Genomic DNA, 20,845 nt, shown 5'->3' with positions numbered 1-20,845 from the left:
TAACACAGAGGGAGAGGATAGCTGAGGCAGGACTGGCTGGGCTAAGGCACATAACCCGCTCTTCCTCCGGGTGGGATAACATGCAAGTTTTTCTTTCTGTTTTCTTTCTTCCTTCCTTCCTTTTTTCCCTGCTTACTCTGTCCTTACTCTTCATTTCTCCCAAGAACAATCATATGTAAGACCTTGGAAATACTACCTGGCCTTATTAAGAACCAATGTTCTCATCTCTAAATGGGATGATGCTTTGTACCAACTGGATCCACTATGAGGACTAAATGAGTACATGTATGTAAAGCTTATGTCAGTGCCCTGCAAGAAGAAGAGACTGATTTTCTAGATGCAATTTTCAGTGTCATTGTGTGTCTTCACATTGGTTGTGGCATTTCTGAAGTCTCTATAATTACATACTCTGCAATGTTGAAAGCCCAAGGAAGGGAAAAATTCAGAAAAAAAAAACCATAATAAATAAGCCAAAAATGTCCCATCCTAAAAAGACTTAAGGATACCATAAGGAAGATACATACTTAAGGGAAAAAAATCCCAGTGCTTGAGGGAAAGTGCACAAAGCAGGGAACCTGCAGGGAAGAGCTCCCCACTGCAGGCTGAAAGCCCACTGCTGCCTGATGCCCCCGAGCCTCCCTCACACCTGGAAACCCAGCAGCCCTGGGCTCAGAGCATCAGTGGTGCTGCTGCACAGTGGCTCATCCAGGGCCAGACAAGCAGAGGCTGCTGGGTGCATTGGGAAGGGATCCCCATCCTCTCCCTGGGTCCTCACACCTTCCTCTTCCACAGGGGACAGGGAAGCTGAGACCCTCCCTCTCCCCACCTGCCCCTGACCAGCCCTGCCTGGGGCAGCCCCCCGGCACTCAGCATCACTCACCTGAGCAGTGTGCAGGGGCTCTGGCGGGAGCTGTGGAGAGCAGCACAGCCAGGCCTCTTTATCCTTCCCTGAGTCCCAGTGCTCAGGGACACTCTCACTGCTGTCAACATGTCAGTGTCAGGAGTTTGGCTCTGCCAAGGGAAAAGGCTCCTTGTGCATGCTGTGGAGCCCTGGGGCCGACTCTGCCCTCTCCCTGCTGGGCCCTCATTTGTTGAGCCCAATGTGATCCTAATTATGGGAGCAAAAGGCATCCCAGTGAGGAGATCACAGTGGCATCAAGGTTCCTTGGATGTGATTATGTTCTCATCCCACCCCCTCCACTCACCACTGAAGCTCAGGACCAACTGGGAAGCAGTATCAGAGTTAGAAATGGTGACTCTCTCAACTTTTTTTAAGCTTGCCATTTGTTTTTATTTCTGAAAAAAAAAAGTGTCAAGAACAGAATTCAAGTTGATTAATTGTACAACTTTCACCAAAGTTCCCAATCTGCTAACACATTTTAGTGTTATCCAATGTCAATCATGAGTAGAAAGGTCTTAAAGATGTATATGAAGATAAACTTGCATTTCTGTTTTTCTCATTCGACTTTGTTTTTTGTGTATTTTTGAGCTGCACTGATATAAAGTCAGTTAATATCCATCAGTGTGTGAATTAGGAAAAAGAGGTTTTTCATAATTTGATTATAATTTTTAACCATCTACCACAAGCACTTATATCTGCCAATCTGTGCTCTGGGAAGGCAAAGTTCAAGTAGTGTTGTGCTGACAAGTTGTTTTGGGACTGGCATTGTCTCTTTTATCTGCACCAACCTGGAAAGTAATGTGGAAGAAAGGTCCACAGATTCTGCAGCTGTGTTTACAGGTCGCTACTCCTTAGAATAGCTTTTTTCTAATATAAAGTATATTTCTAATATAAAGTATATTTCTATAAAAGTATATTTTACAAATATACTTTCTGAACATTTAAAAGTACTCTACATTGTGGAAAAGGCCACTGAGTGCTAGAATCAGGGGCCATCCTGTGTAGAAGAAAAGGGGCTCCTGGGTGCTGCCGCTGTTTCTTTGCCCAGTGCTGGCTGCATGCAGAGAATCAGGATTACAGACCATAGCTGCCTGCCCTTCTCTGTGTGTCTAGCTCTTTTAAATGTTCACTGCCAAAGCGTCATAATGCCACTGTGCTGGATGCTCGAGTTCTGCAGTTATGGTCCAGAGCTCACTGAGTGCTGTGTGGCCTTGCTCTCAGGATCGCCCATCAGCTCTGGGGCCCTGCAGCCTTTCAGAGATGGCCTCTTTCTCATCTGTCCAGCAGACAGCAGGGAGAAGGCAGCAGCCAGGCCCACACCGGGCACCCCCTGCAGCCAGACTTGCCCGGGGGCACTGCTCTCATCCCCACCCACCCCCTTCCTTAGAGCCCAGCCCAGGCCTTGCTGCAAAGGAATGTGCTGCCCTGCATGGACACACAGTGACCTCACATTCAGGTGACACTGTCCCAGCCGCAGGAGCAGCTGTGCCAGGTTAGTGGAGGTGGGAGGAGGGCCCAGTGGAGCTGATCTGATGGCAGACCCAGGGTTTCCTTACCCACTCCTGAGCTGCACAGCCCAGCAGCCTCTGCTGCCGCCTGGACCTCCCTGACCACTGGGCTCAGCCAGGCCTGCCTGGGGCTGGGGACACAGTCCCTCACTCACTTGGCTCCTGCTCAGTTCTCAGAGCCCCTGTGTGTGCTGTGTGGGCTCCCTGCGAACTCCAGTGTGCGACTGGGTCACAACCACACAGCGTCTGTTTGCGGAGCTCCTGTACAGGCACAGAGGAAATGTAGGTGTCAGGAATTCCCTAACAAACACAACGGATTTCTCAAGTGTCTGCTTAGTGGGTGTGAGAAGATGAACACACATTGAGTAATGGATTAAACACTACCGAGGAGCCAGTTTTACTAAGTTCTATCAGCTCCTTTTTAAAAAGATTCATGTATTTATTTGGAAGACAGAGTGACAGAGAGAGGGGGGAGAGAGAGAGAGAGAGAGAGAGAGAGAGAGAGAGTGCTTCCACACACCAGTTCACTCCCCAAATGGCTGCAACAACTGTGTTTGGGCCAGACCAAATCCAGGAGCCAGGAACTCCATCCAGGTCTCCCATGTGGATGGCAGAGGCCCAAGTAATATGCCATCTTCCGTTGTTTTCCCTGGCACATTAGCAGGGAGCTGGATGGGAAGTGGAGCAGCAGGGACCTGACTTGGGGATCATATGGGATGTAGGTGCCCAGGTATCGGCTGAATCTGCCAGTCCCCTATCAGCAGGTACTTTCTAATGCAGGTACTTAGAGAGTGAGCCAGCAAGTAGGAGCTCTCTATTTGTCTCTTTTCTTTCAAACAAATAATAAATAGATTAATGAATTACAATATATGTGATTATTATCATAGCTAAAGAGCCTCCCATGATTGTAGCCTTATACGGGGATAGTGAAGATACAGATGAGAATACCTTCCACACACAAGACATCCAATTTCTAAAACTACAAAGTGTGGGAAGGAAGACAATCACAGACATGAATGATTTTCATAATAACATCTATGTGAGCATTCCATGTATTTCATTGGATCTTTACAGATACCAAATATAAATCAGTTGTTTGCTACAGGAGCTCACAAGGATGTGTAAAGAAGACATTGCCCTAGACCTCCTGACTCCAAGCCCAGCCTGGTGTCCAGAAGCTTGTAAGAGCCCCATATATTGAGATTGATCATTATTTAAAGATACAGATGGTATTTGGGGGCAGCCTGGATTTCAGGTATTTAGAAATAGAAGACAGAGGGGCTGGTGCTGTGGTGTAGCTGGTAATGCCACTGTCTGCACTGCCGGCATCCCCATATGGGTGCCAGTTTGAGTCCTGGCTGCTCCACTTCCGATCCAGCTCTCTGTTGTGGCCTAGGAAAGCAGTAGAAGATGCTCAAGTCCTTGGGCCCCTGCACCCATGTAGGAGACCCAGAAGAAGTTCCTGGCTCCTGGCTTCAGACCAGCACAGCTCTGGCCATTGCAGCCATCTGGGGAGTGAGCCAGCAGATGGAAGACCTCTCTCTCTTTGCCTCTGCCTCTCTGTAACTCTGCCTTTCAAATAAATAAAAAATAGATTAAAAAAAGAAATAGAAGTTTAATGGAGTATGAAGAATTCATGGTACCCAGTTATCACATCAATTATAAGTGTATGAAAAACCATCCACAAAGCAAGAGACAGATTTGTAATATATTTTTTAAATGTACATCTCCACTGAACCTTGATTTCTTTATTCTATGATACATTTTTGGCTAGTTCTATATTTTCTCTTTTTCTTGAGTGATTTTAAGTTTCTAAGATCTCATAAACACAGCCTTAGAATGGAGAGAATCTGGCTGTAGCTATTCTCACTGCTGCTCTTCTGAGCCTGCCTGGGGAGGACAGGGACTCAAGATCCTATGCTTGGCTGGGTGGGGCCAAAGCATCTGGATCTATGCACTCATTTATATTATATGTCGCATGTTGTTTAAGGTATTACATGATTTTATGAGAATATTTATCCATATTTGTAACATTTCTTGTTTGGTTTCCTTATCATTCTTCTAATCATATTTTCTGTCACAATTTTATGAAAATTTACCCATGTTTTCTTCTAGGGAAAAACTAACCAGTCTTGACTCAGTTCTGTGTTGTTCCCAATGGTCTACCTTAGCCCCCAGTCGTTAGCGACCTGTCTCCTTACAAACCTAGCACGCAATTCTCTCGGCATATCTGTTATCTCAGTGTGACACTGCATTGCAGCAGGACAGAAGCTTTGATTTGTTGGTGTTGCAGCCCTGTGCGGGCCTGCTGCACTAGTCAAACAGAACCCGAAGGAGGGAGTGGGAATGAAAAGAGGGACAAGGGCGCAGAGAATGGAGCCAAGACAACAAGGCTGATCAAGGCTCATTTATTCCAGTGTCTCAGAGATATTTATGCATAACCAGCTGCAGCTCAAGGCAACTCAGAAGTTAACAACATACACAAGCAACTTATCAGGCTTTCCTCAACACAGTTACAACATAGTTAATTTTAGCAGAGTGTTCTTGTTTGATCATTCTCCTAGAGCATGGGAATAGGTGACTTTTTTTTCATCCCAGGAATTCCACAAGCCAAGACTGACCTTGACTTGTCTATGACTTGTTTATGGGCTGCCTACATCTCCCCCTTTTTTATTTTATTGAGAATGGCCTCTGTCTTAGGTTGCCCTCAGTCATCATCGGTAACTCTGGCAGTTTGGCCTAGAGCCCTGTCTTAGGTTGCTACAGGATGCTGAGCGTCTTACCCATCATTGAGTACCATTCCAACTTGACATTAGGCGAGAGATGAAATATACAGCCAAATATCAATTATTTTCATTATGAAAGAGGTTTGGTACAAAGCTTTAAATGATGAATCTCAGTCCATACAGACTGTAGTGAAATTAGCACAAATTGCAGAACACACGCTAAATATCCCATACTAAGTAGGAAAAGCAGTAGCCGTCCAGCCAACATTAATAACCAATGAATCCATTGAAACCCTTCAAGTGAATAGTGGGTTAGTAATAAACATATGTTGCATTTCACTCTTAAGTTTATCAATAACAGACTCTATATATGATACATTGTTAGTAATGTTAAAACAACATCCCCCTGGTACAGATTTACAGCTTATATGATCTTTTAACAGCAAGTAATTGTTAGCTGCATGGTTTAAAAGCACTCCTGAGTGAACTTGATCCAATTCTTTGGCTATATTGGACAGTCCAGTAGCAGTAAGATGAATTGTTTTGGTCACTAAACATGCAAGCCTTCGCAGTCTATGGTTATTTCCAAAAGCCAGTCCAGGAACACTTACTACTGATACAGCCATGGCCAGGGCAGTGTCCTCTCCTATCAGGATGACGTTGCCATTACAGTCTTCAGGTAAAGCATGCCACTGACGTGCTCTGTCCGCCGCTGTAAATACAGATGTTAGCATCAGGGCCACACGGCCCAGGGAGCAATTGCAGAAGTTATCAGAGGCTAATTATGTAAAGGTATATTGGCTGCATAAAAAAAAAAATCCTTTAGGAGCCCAATTCCCATTCCAGTACCAGATCAGGTCCATTCCATTGATTGGTGATAGGATCCCTCCATTTCACCATTGTTCTTTTCACAGCTGTTTTTAAACAGCTTTTAAACAGTAAATTTAACAGAGACATCAAGAGAACATAATAGATTACTTTAACTCATTGCTTTAACAGAGGATCAGATTTTTATTTTATGTCAAAGAAAATAGACTAATAGTATTGTAAGCAAAAATGTCTTCTTCCCATGACATTTTGTAACTTTCTCACACCTTCTGTAACTTACTCAAACCTTTCTTTTCTCTTTTTTTTCCATTCCAGTATAGAGTAAACTAGCCATTAAGATAAGCAATTTTTACAAACCATGTCCTTCCTTTATTTAAAAATCTCTTTTCCTTTTAACTTTCCTTATCAAGAACACACTTTTATACTTGTGACCTTTTACATCAAAATGATGGTATCTGGGACTGCAGCAGTCAATGGGAAAGTAATTTTGTTCAATTTCCTGTAATCCACAGTCATTTTCCAGGTTTCATCTGGTTTCTTAACATGCCAAATTAGATAATTCCTTTTAGTGATTATGGGAATCATCACTCCAGCATTAACATAATTTTTTACTGTTTTAGATATTTCCTCATGTCCACCTGGAATTCTATATTGTTAACACTGAATAACCTTAGTTGGCCCTGGCAGCAGTACAGGAGCTTGATATAATTTTTTTACCACTACCTAGCAGTTTGACTCCAAAGGGCAGCATTTTTTTTTCCCAATTTACATTTATCCTGTACTGCTTTTCCTAATTGCTTACACATGCTTCAGTATGCAGATAACAAAATCCATCCTCAGCTCCCCAAAGCCTATAGTTCATCCCCTTTTCTACCGGCACTGATTGCAAACCTCAATAACTTGTGGAGGCTGTGGACTCCGTAACTTGCCATCCCAATTCTCACTCAATCCTGAGCAGAGAGCCCATTCCTTCGTCAAAGAGGCAAACTGAAGGTCTTTCCAGCCAGGAACATCATAGGTTACACATGCAACTTTAGTTTTCTTTTTAAAGAAAGGCATTGCTTTGTATACTTGCGGATCCTGCCGACTACACCAATTTGTGACAGCGAATTATTTTTCAGCTGTCTGCTGTGCACAGACTTAGTTACTTTTAGTTTAATCCGCAAGAAATACGCTGCAAGCATTGTAGTGCACACTAAAATTATTGAGAGGAAAGATGGTAAAGGAGCATAGATTAACACAATGTTGCAATAAACATGGCTCCATTGCTTTAATGATATATAGGAAGAGGGTCCACTGATCCCTGTAGGGAGAGCCTGAGGCTGGCCCTACTTTTAGTTTCCCCAAATTCTGTACCTTTTTTTTTTTTTTTTATCAGTTTTGGAGTGACATTCATTGGCCCAATGCCTTCCCCTTTAGCACCGGGGGCAAATCTCAGGAGGAGCCTTATTTTGATTTTTGACTTTCGGACAATTTTTGTACATGTTCCTGCTGCCCACATTTATAGCACCCTCGTTTATTGGGCATAACCCTCCTTGTTGATTTTTGTAATGACATACCATGTAGAGCGGCAGGTCCTGAATGTCTTGTTTTTAAGTGAATCCATTTTGTTAATCCCTCATCAAAGGGACTGTCACAGAACACCTCAGTCACAGTAACCAATTGATCCATGTCCACGTTATACTTATGTTTGGTAGAATTTATAGTACTGTGGGCATCACTAGGCAATCTTCACACAGCACCAGAAAAGGATCCATACTGAGAATCAAACATCATTAGTAATCATCACGGGCACATTTAACGTTCATCTTGACTGTGTGTTCCCCCGGGATGAAACAGCAGCAGCAGAGGCTTGCTCCGGCTCCCCCTTAAAGCCCCCAAGGACAAGGGTGGCTCATTGCTAAGATTTTAGGCAAGCAGTGCGTCCCGTCCTGGATCTTGGCCAGAGAGCATGCCCACCTGTTTATCAGAAACATTCCTTTATCCCCCTCCCCAGAACTGGCCAGGCTCCCAAGGAGCAGGAGAAGGTCATTCGGCAGACAAGTTTCTTGGTTACCAGAGCTGAACCTAGGTACAAGCCTCTCTATCCCAAAAATTTGTCCTTACATTTGGCCCTGGGGTTGCATTGAGAGGTAGACATAATTAACACATCATAAAAATACAATACAAATTTTTCATGCAAATATACATCCAGCAATCAAACACAATAATATTCAATGTGTTTTAAGGATAAATTGAAACATATCTGAGGGAATTAGCCTCTTATTGTCTGTGATTATTACATTTTTGCAGGTTTGTGGAATCTTAACTATTTGCGGCATATTTTGATTTACATTTTTTTGTAAAGCAAACCAAGCATAATCTGTCCAAGCATTCCTATCAATAATAGGGTAGAGTTAGCACATAATACAAAAATAGAATGGATAGTCCGAACACTTTGTCACCACAATTCCTCATTTCACATAGTAACATTAACTTTATAACAGATAACATTTACTTCAAATGAAATATTCAAAGGCGGGTGGGGCAGTGTAAACTGATTTATATTTTTTACTCCCAGTGTTTCTTATCCACAACACCCTCTTCAACAAACCAAGGACTAATTTTTTCAACAGCACTGATAAATTGCTCTATGGGTTTGTTTCTTTAACCCTATCCTCTACATCTGCAATAAAGTTTTTCCAGCCTTTGTCACAGCTTGCTTTGTTTCTTTAAATGTGCATTTAACTCTTGTCCAAGCAAATCCCAATGTTGCTCATCCATGACTCCTTCTGTGAACCAAGGACTGACTATTCCTATGGCATCAATGAACTGTTCTATGGCTCACCTTTTTTAACCCTATTCTCTGCGTCTGTAATGGAGTGTTTATAGCCCTTTTTTTTTTTTCTTTTTCTTGACAGGCAGAGTGGATAGTGAGAGAGAGAGAGACAGAGAGAAAGATCTTCCTTTTCGCCACTGGTTCACCCTCCAATGGCCACTGTGGCCGGCGCATCTCGCTGATCCGAAGCCAGGAGCCAGTGCTTCTCCTGGTCTCCCATGCGGATGCAGGGCCCAAGCACTTGGGCCATCCTCCACTGCCTTCCTAGGCCACAGCAGAGAGCTGACCTGGAAGAGGGGCAACCGGGATAGAATCCGGCGCCCCAACCGGGACTAGAAGGCGGTGTGCCGGTGCCGCAAGGCAGAGGATTAGCCTGTTAAGCCATGGCGCCAGCCTTGTTTATAGCCTTTATGGCCTGCTTACCTTGTGCTTGTCCCAGAATTGCCCCTTTCACACCTACCCGGAGGCAAGCGGTATTGGGTACTTACCGTCTTCCTCTCATTATTCTGTTGTTGCTGCAGCCTTTCTGGCAGGGTTCCTCACTTCTGTCCCTCTTATTCAGGTCCCTGTTTGGGTGCCACCTGTGCGGGCCAGCTGCACCTGTCGAATGAAACCTGAAGGAGGGAGTGGGAATGAAAAGAGGGACAAGGGCGCAGAGAATGGAGCCAAGACAACAAGGCTGATCAAGGCTCATTTATTCCAGTGTCTCAGAGATATTTATGCATAACCAGCTGCAGCTCAAGGCAACTCAGAAGTTAACAACATACACAAGCAACTTATCAGGCTTTCCTCAACACAGTTACAACATAGTTAATTTTAGCAGAGTGTTCTTGTTTGATCATTCTCCTAGAGCATGGGAATAGGTGACTTTTTTTTTCATCCCAGGAATTCCACAAGCCAAGACTGACCTTGACTTGTCTATGACTTGTTTATGGGCTGCCTCACAGCCCTTAACAGTAAGAGGGGCCCCTAATGGGCACCAGCTTCATCGCCACTTCTGTTTGACTCTTGTTCTTATAGATACTCCCTACTTAGCAACTTGGGTGGAAAATGCACAGTTCTCAGGATGAGGATGCTACTTACTATTCCCACAAAGAATAAGGCATTTTTAATTATCTGCAGTGTCTTCATTGTCAGTATTTCAGTGATTTGGAACTGGGTGCCAAAAGGTAGGCACACTGTTAAACCTGGGAAAAGATAGAAAAATCTGAGGCAGGAGACCAGCGGCTGAGGACGGGTATCCACATAGCTGGAAACTCAGCTCAGTTCTGTCACAGCAAAGAAGGAGTGAGAAATCTCCCAACACATTTCAGGTCTGCACACCCCTGGATTAACCACATACTGGGTTTATGAAAAAACACTCCATTCCCATGGCCTCCAAAAGCTTCATCCATGGGATTCTTGGTATCTGAGACACTTTATTTCAAATGGAAGGAGAGAAAGGACAGTTGGCAAAGGCAAAATTCAAGAAAGTCCCACCACTCATCATGGCCAAATCATCATCCTTGTCTTCCCTCACTGCTTTGGTACAGGTCCTTGATGAAGATAGAATATGTCAGTTTCTAGGACTATCAGCTGGAGTTCTTCCTCCACATTTTAACCTGGTTTCAACTGACTCTGTAGGAGGAAATTACTATGTATGGTTCCATGTGTGGAAATTAAACCCTGACTTTTGTTTCATAATTTTGTAGGTGTTTCTAAAGATGTTAGTCTGTACTGTCACTGTAGGTGCTGTGATGGGGTGCAGACCCCTTCCCAGGTGCGCAAGATGGCTATGAACGCTTCCCTGGGAAGCCCTTCCAATGTTTCCTTTTCTTATTCTACTTTTCTGTCCAGGCTTTCTCTATAAACATTCCTGATTATCACAACCTTCCTTTATCTAACTCTCTGGCTCTTTGTGGTCCCCAGTGCACAGCTGTGCTACTCAGAGACCTAAAACCCCCAAATTCTCTTGTATAACTTTTGTCTCCTGTCTGCTCTCAGTTTTCCTTGCTTTTCCAGGTTAAAGTACTGTATAAATGCAATCCCAAGTGGAAGAGAAGTTTTGTTATCACCGTAAAAAATCTGAATCCCTCTGTAAAGAGAAAAGGAATCAGAGGTTGGCCCACCAACTGCCCAGGAGGCACCACAAATTCCAAGATGAAAAGGCCAGCACAGCTAGTACTGATGGTGCTGACTCTCCACAGTGCATTTAAGGTCACCTTCCTTGTGTATAACTGATGCCAGGAAGGATTGGTCAGAGATTGAGCCTGAGCCACCTTGTGTGTGAAATAATACACACAGGGAGTTTTCTGGAACATTTGCAAGCCTGTGGCCAAGGTGGTTTATCACTTGGCTCAGTTCTCAAAATCCATAGTATGTTGTGTCAGATTAGAGGCACATATTCCCAGGCAGAGGTCTGTCCAAGGAGGTCACAAGGCCATCTGCCTTCTGGGTTTGCTCCAGCGGTCTTAGGTCACCTAGTGCTCCACTTTCCTGCTCGCTCACCAGAGAGCTGGAGCTCTCATCCCACTGCTGTGCTCTGCACTTTTCAGGACTGCTGCATTTTGGGCTGCAGTACAGGAAGAAACAGACAATAGAACAGTGAGTGTGCCCCTCTCTTATGGAATCACAGTTCTTCTGAACCAAGAGAAAAGAATTATTCATAGTGCACCCCTTAGAGTGGACGTGTACGAGGCTCCATGTTATTAAATAGTGAAGGATTCAAACGTGTATTTTTCTTCATTTCATAAAATTCAAGGCACCAGCAGTGAAGTCTGGAGAATGTGGGCATCAATCCCACCACCTCTCGCATGCTAAGCAAGTGCTCTACCACCTGATTTCACCTGGCAGTGGGTGAGCCAGGTCTGCACATTGTTGGTAGGTCTTTGGAGCACCCTGGAGCTCAGGGAAAGTTAAGGGTGTTCAGGAACATTCAGAACTCCACTCGAGGAATGTCTACTCTGAAACAGCCAAGGCCAGAGAGAGGGGAGGGGGAAACGGCAAAAGAGAGAAAAGACACTAGAAAAGTGTGGAGCTGCTGGAATCTGAAGGTTCAGGTTTGGTGCGGCCATCAGAAGGACTGGAATAAATCTCGGTGTTGGCAGGAGCAGAACTACCAGTTCCTGGGAAGGGGAAAGGGGGGAAAAAAATCTCTGTTCCTGCTGGGTTTCAAACTGGGGACCTCTTGCATGTTAGGCAAGCATGATAACCACTACACCACAGAAACACCATATGACATAAGAATGTCTTCATTTGTTGCTATGTGTCCAATATGTTACAGGGGCTGACACTGTGGCACACCGGGTTAAATCCCTGGCCTACAGCACTGACATCCCATATGGGCACCGGTTCAAGTCCGAGCGGCTCCACTTCCGATCCAGCTCCCTGCTGTGGCCTGGGAAAGCAGTGGAGGATGGCTGATGCACTTGGGCCCCTGCACCCATGTGGGAGACCCAGAGGGGGCTCCTGGCTCCTGGCTCCACTAACATGCTGCTTTACTTTTTAAAAACACACTATTGGCTGTTATCTTTGGATCAGAAGACATTTTGTGCGGATGTAATTTCTCTGGATCAGGTTCTGGTGAATGACTAACAGAAGAGTTTGGAAGCTTAAAGTGGATTGCACCAACGACTACCTGACGGTTCTCCCTCCAAATTCTACAAGTACATTTTCTGAATAAGACCAAAGCATTACAGATCTATTCTGCTGCAGGCTAATTCTTCTCCATAATTGCAGACGTCAGTCTCTCCTGTCCCCTGAGAGGCCTCTATACATCAAATGTCCCTTTCCTGAAACCTCACTCTCTTTTTCTGTTAACATTTTCCCTTTAACAGTATACTCAACTTTGTTCCACCTTGAAGCTCTAGACCCTGCTCCCTGTATGAGTTGTTAGGTCTGCAGCAGCTTTGGGCTCTGGCCTTTTACCCCCAGAAAGGAAAGACAGGCAGGCTGCTTTACTGGGAGCAAAGAGGTTGTGTTCTTGCGAATGGAGTGCGCACCAGGCCCGTTTGGAACTCAGGTTTTTATCCCGTTAGAAGAGCACTTGCCACTACGGGATGGGGAGGCCGGGGGGGGGGGGGGGGGGCCGGCAGAAGAGTACGGAGGTCTTTGAAGTCTGCGGCGACTTTCCTCTTATCTGTTTCATAGCTGTCCTGTGCAGTTTATCTGCTTTGCCATTTGCATTACAAGGAGTTGAGACGGGTCTGGTTAGGCACCAAGGGAGGAAATGGGGGTTTGGGGGGGGGGGAGTGGAGGAGCAGGAAAGGGAGGAGAGGAACGGTGCAACAAGTCCTTTATGAGTCCTGTGTTCTTTAGTGGAGTTTAAGGAATTCTTAGCGTTCGTCCTTCCCATTAGATATTTTCAAGCTTAAAAGAAAAGTTTTGTCCCTGGAACAGCCGAGCCTTTCCCAAACACCGCAGAACGAGCTGGGGAAAGCCAACGTTTCCCTCCGTCCACACGAGGGCACCCTCCACAGGTCATCACCGCCGCGGCTTCCGGAAACCCAGCGCTTCCGCCTCGCGTCGGGACCGCCCATCGCTTCCAGGTCGTGCGGGGGGTTTTCTTCAGGGCCGGCGCCTTTCAGGCACTACTTTATCTTTTAGCACCACTCCAGACTCGAGTTCCCTTCCAACAGCTCCGGGGAAGAGAACAGATGTCAAAAGTTGTAGCATAAACTGCAGAGCTGTAGGCGTTCTTTCCCCCCGACAGATGAAGGCTCACCTCACGCGGCCTTCCACTGCGTGGTACAGCCCAGACGCGCCGCTGTCCCGCCCCTTTCTGGAAGCTCAGCCCCTATTGGCTTGGAGTCCGGGGTGGAGCGTCCTGGAGGCCCGAGCCAGCGGTCACGTGGCTGCGGGGCGGGGCCAGGCCGGCCGCTCCCCAGCTGGGCTGACGGGCGTGCGCGCTGGCCTGGCTCGCCCTCGGGTTGCCGGGGAGGTGCAGCTCACCCGGCAGCTGAACGACGCAGCCGGCTTGTTCCGCGCTCTCGTGGACCTTTCAGCTCGCTTTCCTCCCGAAGCTGGGCCCTGGGCTCACTCACTGAGGCGGTGAGACCCGGACCCGAGAGTTCGGAGAGTAGCCGGAAGTGCGTCCCAGGCCGAGGGGGCGGTGCCGACGTGTGAGGTGAGCGTGGAGCCGGAGTCCGGGCGCGGGGGCCGGGGGCTCCGGACGGGACCCTGGAGCCCCGGTAGCCACCTTGGTGCACCTCAGCGAGCCGGGGCGCTTCCCGGCAGCGGACGGAGGACGGAAGAGGTTGCAGGAGGGCTTCCCTGCAGCTGCTGGGGGTGAACGCGGCCGGGCACTCCCCCCGGTAATAGGCGCTTGTGTATTGGGGAGACCGCGCCTCCCCGCCGTCTTCGTGGTGGCGGACTCTCCATGCGGAAGAGCTTGGCTTGTTTAATCGTTCCGCAGGCGTTTTCTTTTGGACACCAGAATTACATAGAACTTTGCACCTTGAGGGCTGCAGTGCTGTAAGAATGGGCCCTTGAGAAGTTGAGGTAAAACAAAGATGGTTAGCAGACCGCAGACAGCTTCCAGAAGCACGGTTCGAGGCTTTGTTGTGAAGTTGTGAGGAGGGGTTTTCTGATTTTTCGTCTGGAGCTGGTCAGGGTGGAACTGATGGCTTCCAGCGACAGGTACTTCCTGGGAGAGAAGCCGTGTAACCAAAGGTGAGGGGAGCCAAGGTGCTGTTGAACAATGCTGACCAGACAGCAGAGTAAATGACCGACATTTAGAAGGCCACCCCGAAGGTATTATAAGTTTGTCAAAGCTGTCATCTACGTTGTTGATTTTTCCTCTAGGAGAGGGAAGAATTGATTGTTGTGAATAGGTCTGGACTAGAGACCTTTGGAGCCGAAAGGAAGACAGTCTCGAGTCTCTCCGGGCGTGGTAAGTGGCATACTAGGCTCTACCTAAAGGTGGGTTTTGGGGGAGAGAAGAAAGAAGAGGAATGGGAGAGGATACACGGCAGTTTCCTCGCTCCTGAGCTAGCAGTGGAATAAAACCGATCCCTGACCTACTAATTTAAGTGTATTTTCTTATCCTTTCCATTGTGTATGCATGCGTGTTCACTGTAGGCATTTAATTACTTCTTAATTGATCTGCAGCAGGAAGGAAGCAAAATACGCAGTACGTAGGCATGCTGTGGAATCAGAGGATGGACATTTAAGCCGAGTTCTACTATTTACCAGCTGTGAGTTCTTGGGTGATTGCATAACTACCCTGAGTGTGAGGTTTTCTGTTTGTAAGGTGCAAACATTGGTAGTAGTATCTATTTTACAGGATTCTTGGAGAATTAAATGAGCTAATCTCATGTGACAAATGAAAAACTAAGATAATCCCAAACCTAGAGCCTATATAGTAAGCATAATCTATTTACAGTATCTCCAGACTTTGATGGTCCCATATATCTTTGAATTGTAACGATGACCTTGAGCTCTAAAATTGTAACTTAGCCTGTTTCCTTGGACTTTTGTTGCCTGCCTGCTTGTTTTCTGCTCTCTGACCTGGGACCCTGACTCTTACTAGAATGAAGTAAGAGCAGAGTCCTATATGGGGGTTCGCTGGAGCTAAGACTTGAAATATATATTTGGTTTTGCCAGGTGAACCAGTCAGGGCTGCTGGCCTAGTCTGTTGTCTTGCTACTTGGGCTGCAAGGATAATGATAACTTTTTTTTCCTCTCTTCTTCTAGTATTTGTATTTTTCATTCATTCAGCAAATGTATTCTAGGTACTAGGGATGTTGCAGTAAACCAAAGACTAAATTCTAACTGTAAAGAAGCTGTATTCTTTTTTTATTTTTTATTTTATTTTATTTTTTTTATTTTTGACAGGCAGAGTGGGCAGTGAGAGAGAGAGACAGAGAGAAGGGTCTTCCTTTTGCTGTTGGTTCACCCTCCAATGGCCGCCGCGGCCGGCGCACCGCGCTGTTCCGATGGCAGGAGCCAGGTGCTCATCCTGGTCTCCCATGGGGTGCAGGGCCCAAGTACTTGGGCCATCCTCCACTGCACTCCCTGGCCACAGCAGAGAGCTGGCCTGGAAGAGGGGCAACCGGGACAGAATCCGGCTCCCCGACCGGGACTAGAACCTGGTGTGCCAGCGCCACTAGGCGGAGGATTAGCCTATTGAGCCACACGCCGGCCTGAAGCTGTATTCTTGTAGAGAGAGAAACAAATGAATAAACACAAAATATATAGGACAAAGTTGGATGGTGATTAAGTGTGATAGAAATACGGAGTTAAGGAGGAATTAAGTTAAGGTTAAGGAGGAATGGACTGTGTTCATGTGAGTCTTATGTGCTTCCTTTTGAGGAAGTAATTTTTAGCTAGAGAATTGAATTAAAGGAACAAGCTGTGTAGAGAAAGTGCATTCTGGAAGGACTAGGTGCCTGTGATGCTGAAGATGGGCAGAAGTGCCATGTTATGGCAGGTATTAAAAACTTTGGGTTTTGGAGCCGGCATTGTGGTGTAGCTGCCTGCTTCACAGGTATCCCATATGGGCACCAGTTCGTGTCTTGGCTGCTCCAGTTCCTATCCAGCTCCCTGCTTGTGGCCTGTGGAAAGCAGCAAAAGATGGTCCAAGTGTTTGGGCCCCTGTGGGATACCTCATTGAAGCTCCGGTGATAACCCGTGTGGGATACCCCAGTGAAGCTCCTGGCTGCCATCTGGCCTAGCCCCAGCTATTGCAGACATCTGGGAAGTGAACCAGATGATGGAAGAGGTCTCTTTCTCTGTCTCTCCCTCTCTTGTAAGTCTTTCGAAATAAATAAATAAATCTTTCTGAGAGGAAATGATGATAATATTTTAAACTAGGGAAGTGTCTTGGTCTGCTTTGAGGTTTGACAACCAGACTATATTTTATTTGTTCTGGTGTCTAAAAGACTTAGCTATGAACAGGAAAATGATGCCCTTATTTTCTCAGGTGTTTTTTTCCTTCCTGGTGCCCCATACTTTATTAGTACAAATATAATAACTTGGGCTGATAACTAGGTAACAACATGATTGAGTTGGTGGGCTGTAACCAAGCTCTGATGTCTTTTTATGCTAGTCCTCTTTTGAAGACAAAATTCCTGTAAATTCACTGTTACATAAGCTGTTGGTTAGTATGTCTGAGTGTGTTTGCATGTCTTTACTAGTTGTTATTCTGAATTGGAATTCTTTGTAACATTTCTCCAGTTTTTCAACTTTTTACATGATCTTGATCATTAATTAACTGAATTAGTTAATTATTCTAAATGGATTTTGAACAAGGCTTTGTGTTAAGAGTTAGGCACAGAGGGTGGGCTCAATAAATGTCAGTAGATTTGTTCATGTAAAGGTGAAATTAAGATGATAATAGAGCTTGTTATTTATTGAGCATCTATTCAGACCCAGGAATTGAACTTGGTCCTTAGTGGATAGTGTCTCAGTTCTTGTAGCAACTACATAAGTTATGTAAGTATCTTGCCTATTTTATCAAAAGGGAAATTGAAACTGAAGGAAATAATTTACCCAAGTTCTCATAGTTACAAAGCAGCTGAGTGAGAATTTGAACCAGATTTTTATTTCAGAGCTTAAACTTTCAGTTTCAGCTGCCAAAATATACCAACCTTTAGTCATCCTGTTTTTTTTTTTTTTTTTCTGACAGGCAGAGTGGACAGTGAGAGAGAGAGAGAGAGAAAGGTCTTCCTTTGCCATTGGATCACCCTCCAGTGGCCGCCGCACACCGCGCTGATCTGAAGGCAGGAGCCAGGTGCTTCTCCTGGTCTCCCATGGGGTGCAGGGCCCAAGCACTTGGGCCATCCTCCACTGCACTCCTGGGCCACAGCAGAGAGCTGGTCTGGAAGAGGGGCAACCAGGACAGAATCCGGCGCCCCGACCTGGACTAGAACGCAGTGTGCTGGCGCCGCAAGGCAGAGGATTAGCCTGTTGAGCCACGGCGCCGGCCTAGTCATCCTGTTTTTCAAAAACCAAAATAAGATACTTTTAATTTTGAAATAATTTCAGACTTAGAAAAAAATTGCAGAGTAGTACAAAGAATGCTCCCAAATGCTAAATATTAGTTTTTTTTTTTTTTTTTTTAAAAAGACTTTATTTATTTGAGAGGTAGAGTTACAGACATTGAGGAAGAGACAGAGAAAGGTCTTCCATCTACTGGTTCACTCCCCAAGCCGGGGTGGGCTGACCTGAAGCTGGGAGCCACAAGCTGCTTCTGGGTCTCCCATGTGGGTGCAGGGGCCCAAGCACTTGGGTCAGTCTTCACTGCTTTTGCAGGCCATAAGCAGAGATCTGGATTGGAAGAGGAGCAGCTGGGACAGGGATGCTGGTGCCACAGGTGGAGGCTTAGCCTACTACTACACAGCGCCAGCTCCTAAATGTTAGTATTTTACCATGATTTATGGTTCTATGTGTATCTCTATGAACACACATACATATATATTTGTTTGAACTCAAGTGAGGTTAAACTGTAGATATAATACCTCTTCTGTAGCGGAAACATAGTGAATTAATTTCTCTCCTGTGCATGTACTGTGCTTCTAACTGCATGCTGTCCTTGGGAGAATAGTTCCGGTACATTTTTCTTAATGCCTCAATCTAAGCTTGTCCTAAATCTCTTTATTTCTCTAAGACAAGTATACTCTTAAATTACCATTGCAGTTAACAGAGTTAGGAGTTTAACTTTTTTTTTTTTTTTTAAGATTTTCTTTATTATTTGAAAGTTACGGTTACAGACAGTGAGAAGGAGAGACAGAGAGAAAGGTCTTCCTTCCCTTTGTTCACTCCCCAAATAGCTGCAACAGCCGGAGCTGCGCCGATCCAAAGCCAGGAACCAGGAGCTTCCTCCGGTCTCCCACACGGGTGCAGGGGCCCAAGGACTTGGGCCATCTTCTAGGCCATAGCAGAGAGCTGGATTGGAAGAGGAGCAACGGGACTAGAACCAGCACCCATATGGGATGCTGGCGCTGCAAGCAGAGGATTAACCTACTGTGCAACAGCGCTGGCCCCAGGAGTTTAACTTTCATACAGTTCTATTATGTAATCTCCAGATCTTATTCAAATTTAGCGAATTTACCCACCAATGTTCTTTATAGCAAAATAAGGAAAAAAATTGTCATCCATAATCCAATCCAGCATCACTCACTTTATTTTATTTTAAATTTTATTTATTTGGAAGTCAGAGAGGAAAAGAGAAAATCATCTGTGGATTCACTCCCCAAATTGGAGCAGTGACTGGAGCTGGGATCTAGGGAGTGAGGAGCTAGGAAGTCTATCCATGTCTCCCACATGGGTAATAGGAACCCAATTACTTGGGCTGTCACTGCTGCCTCGCAGGATCTGCATTAGCAGAAAACTGGAATCAGGAGCTGGAGATGAAACTCAGACCCAGGTTCTCTTGATAAAGGACCAGGGAGTCTCCACTGACATACACACTCTTAGACTTAAACCTGGCCTGGCATTGTGTTTTAAATTTGAAATTTTACTTGTTCATTGTTGGTATAGAAGAAAGTGATTGATTTTGTATATTAAGCTAGTATCTTGCTACTTTATTATAATTGTTTCTAGAGGTTTTTTTTGTTGATTCTTTGAGATTTTTTGTGTAGACATGTCTTATGTTTTTTTAAAGATTTATTTACTTGAAAGAGTTACACAGAGAGAGAAGGAGAGGCAGGGAGAGAGAGAGGTCTTCCATCCGCTGGCTCATTTCCCAGTTGGCCACAGTGGAGCTGTGCCGATCTGAAGCCAGGAGTCAGGAGCTTCTTTGGGGTCTCCCACATAGGTGTAGGGGCCCAAGCACTTAGGCCATCTTCTGCTGCTTTCTTAGGCCACAATAGAGAGCTGGATCGGAAGTGGAGCAGCTGGGTCTTGAACCAGCACCAAGATGGGATGCCAGCACTGCAGGCGGCAGCTTTACCCGCTATGCCACAGCGTTGGCTCCTATATGATCTTAGAATAAACACACTTTTGTTTTTTCTTTTCCAGTCTGTCTACCTTTTATTTACTTATTGCGTTATCTAGAAACTCCAGTATGATGTTGAAAGGGAGTAGCGAGAGGACATTTTTGCCTCACTCCTGATTTTAGCTTAAAATCTACTTTCTTACTGTCAGCTATTTCTTGTAGACACTGTTTAGCAAGTTGAGGAAGTTCCTCTATTATGTGCTTTTTTTTTTTTTTTTTTTTTTTTTAAGATTTACTTATTTATTTGAAAGTCAGAGTTACACAGAGAGAAGGAGAGGCAGAGAGAGAGGTCTTCCATCTGCTGGTTCACTTCCCAGTTGGCTGCAACTGCCAGAACTGCGCTGATCTGAAGCCAGGAGCTTCTTCTGGGTCTTCCCACAGTGGTGCAGGGGCCCAAGGACTTGGGCCATCCTCTTCTGCTTTCCCAGGCCATAGCAGAGAGCCAGATCAGAAGTGGACTGAAACCAGTGCCCATACAGGATGCTGGCATTGTAGGCGGCCCCCTTCATGTACTTGTAATTTGAATTCCTCTAATGATAAGATTGAAGCTGTTTTGGCTGGCGCCGCAGCTCACTAGGCTAATCCTCCGCCTGTGGCGCCGGCACCCCGGGTTCTAGTCCCAGTTGGGGCGCCGGATTCTGTCCCGGTTGCTCCCCTTCCGGTCCAGCCCTCTGCTGTGGCCCGGGAAGGCAGTGGAGGATGGCCCAAGTCCTTGGGCCCTGCACCTGCATGGGAGACCAGGAGAAGCATCTGGCTCCTGGCTTCGGATCAGCGAGATGCGCCGGCCACAGTGGCCACTGGAGGGTGAACCAACGGCAAAAAGGAAGACCCTTCTGTCTCTCTCTCTCACTATCCACCCTGCCTGTCAAAAAAAAAAAAAAAAAAAAAAAGACAGCGTCAATCTTTTTATTTATTTATTTATTTTGACAGGCAGAGTTAGACAGTGAGAGAGTGACAGAGAGCAAGGTCTTCCTTCCTATGGTTCACCCCCCAAATGGCCACCAAGGCTGGTGCCACGCCAATCCGAAGCAGGAGCCAGGTCTCCCATGCGGGTGCAGGGCCCAAGCACTTGGGCCATCCTCCACTGCCTTCCCAGGCCACAGCAGAGAGCTGGCCTGGAAGAGGGGCAACCAGGATAGAATCCGGCGC

Source organism: Lepus europaeus, chromosome 3 (assembly GCF_033115175.1).
Source record: "Lepus europaeus isolate LE1 chromosome 3, mLepTim1.pri, whole genome shotgun sequence".
NCBI classification, from domain to species: domain Eukaryota; kingdom Metazoa; phylum Chordata; class Mammalia; order Lagomorpha; family Leporidae; genus Lepus; species Lepus europaeus.
This window is presented reverse-complemented; position numbering follows the sequence as displayed.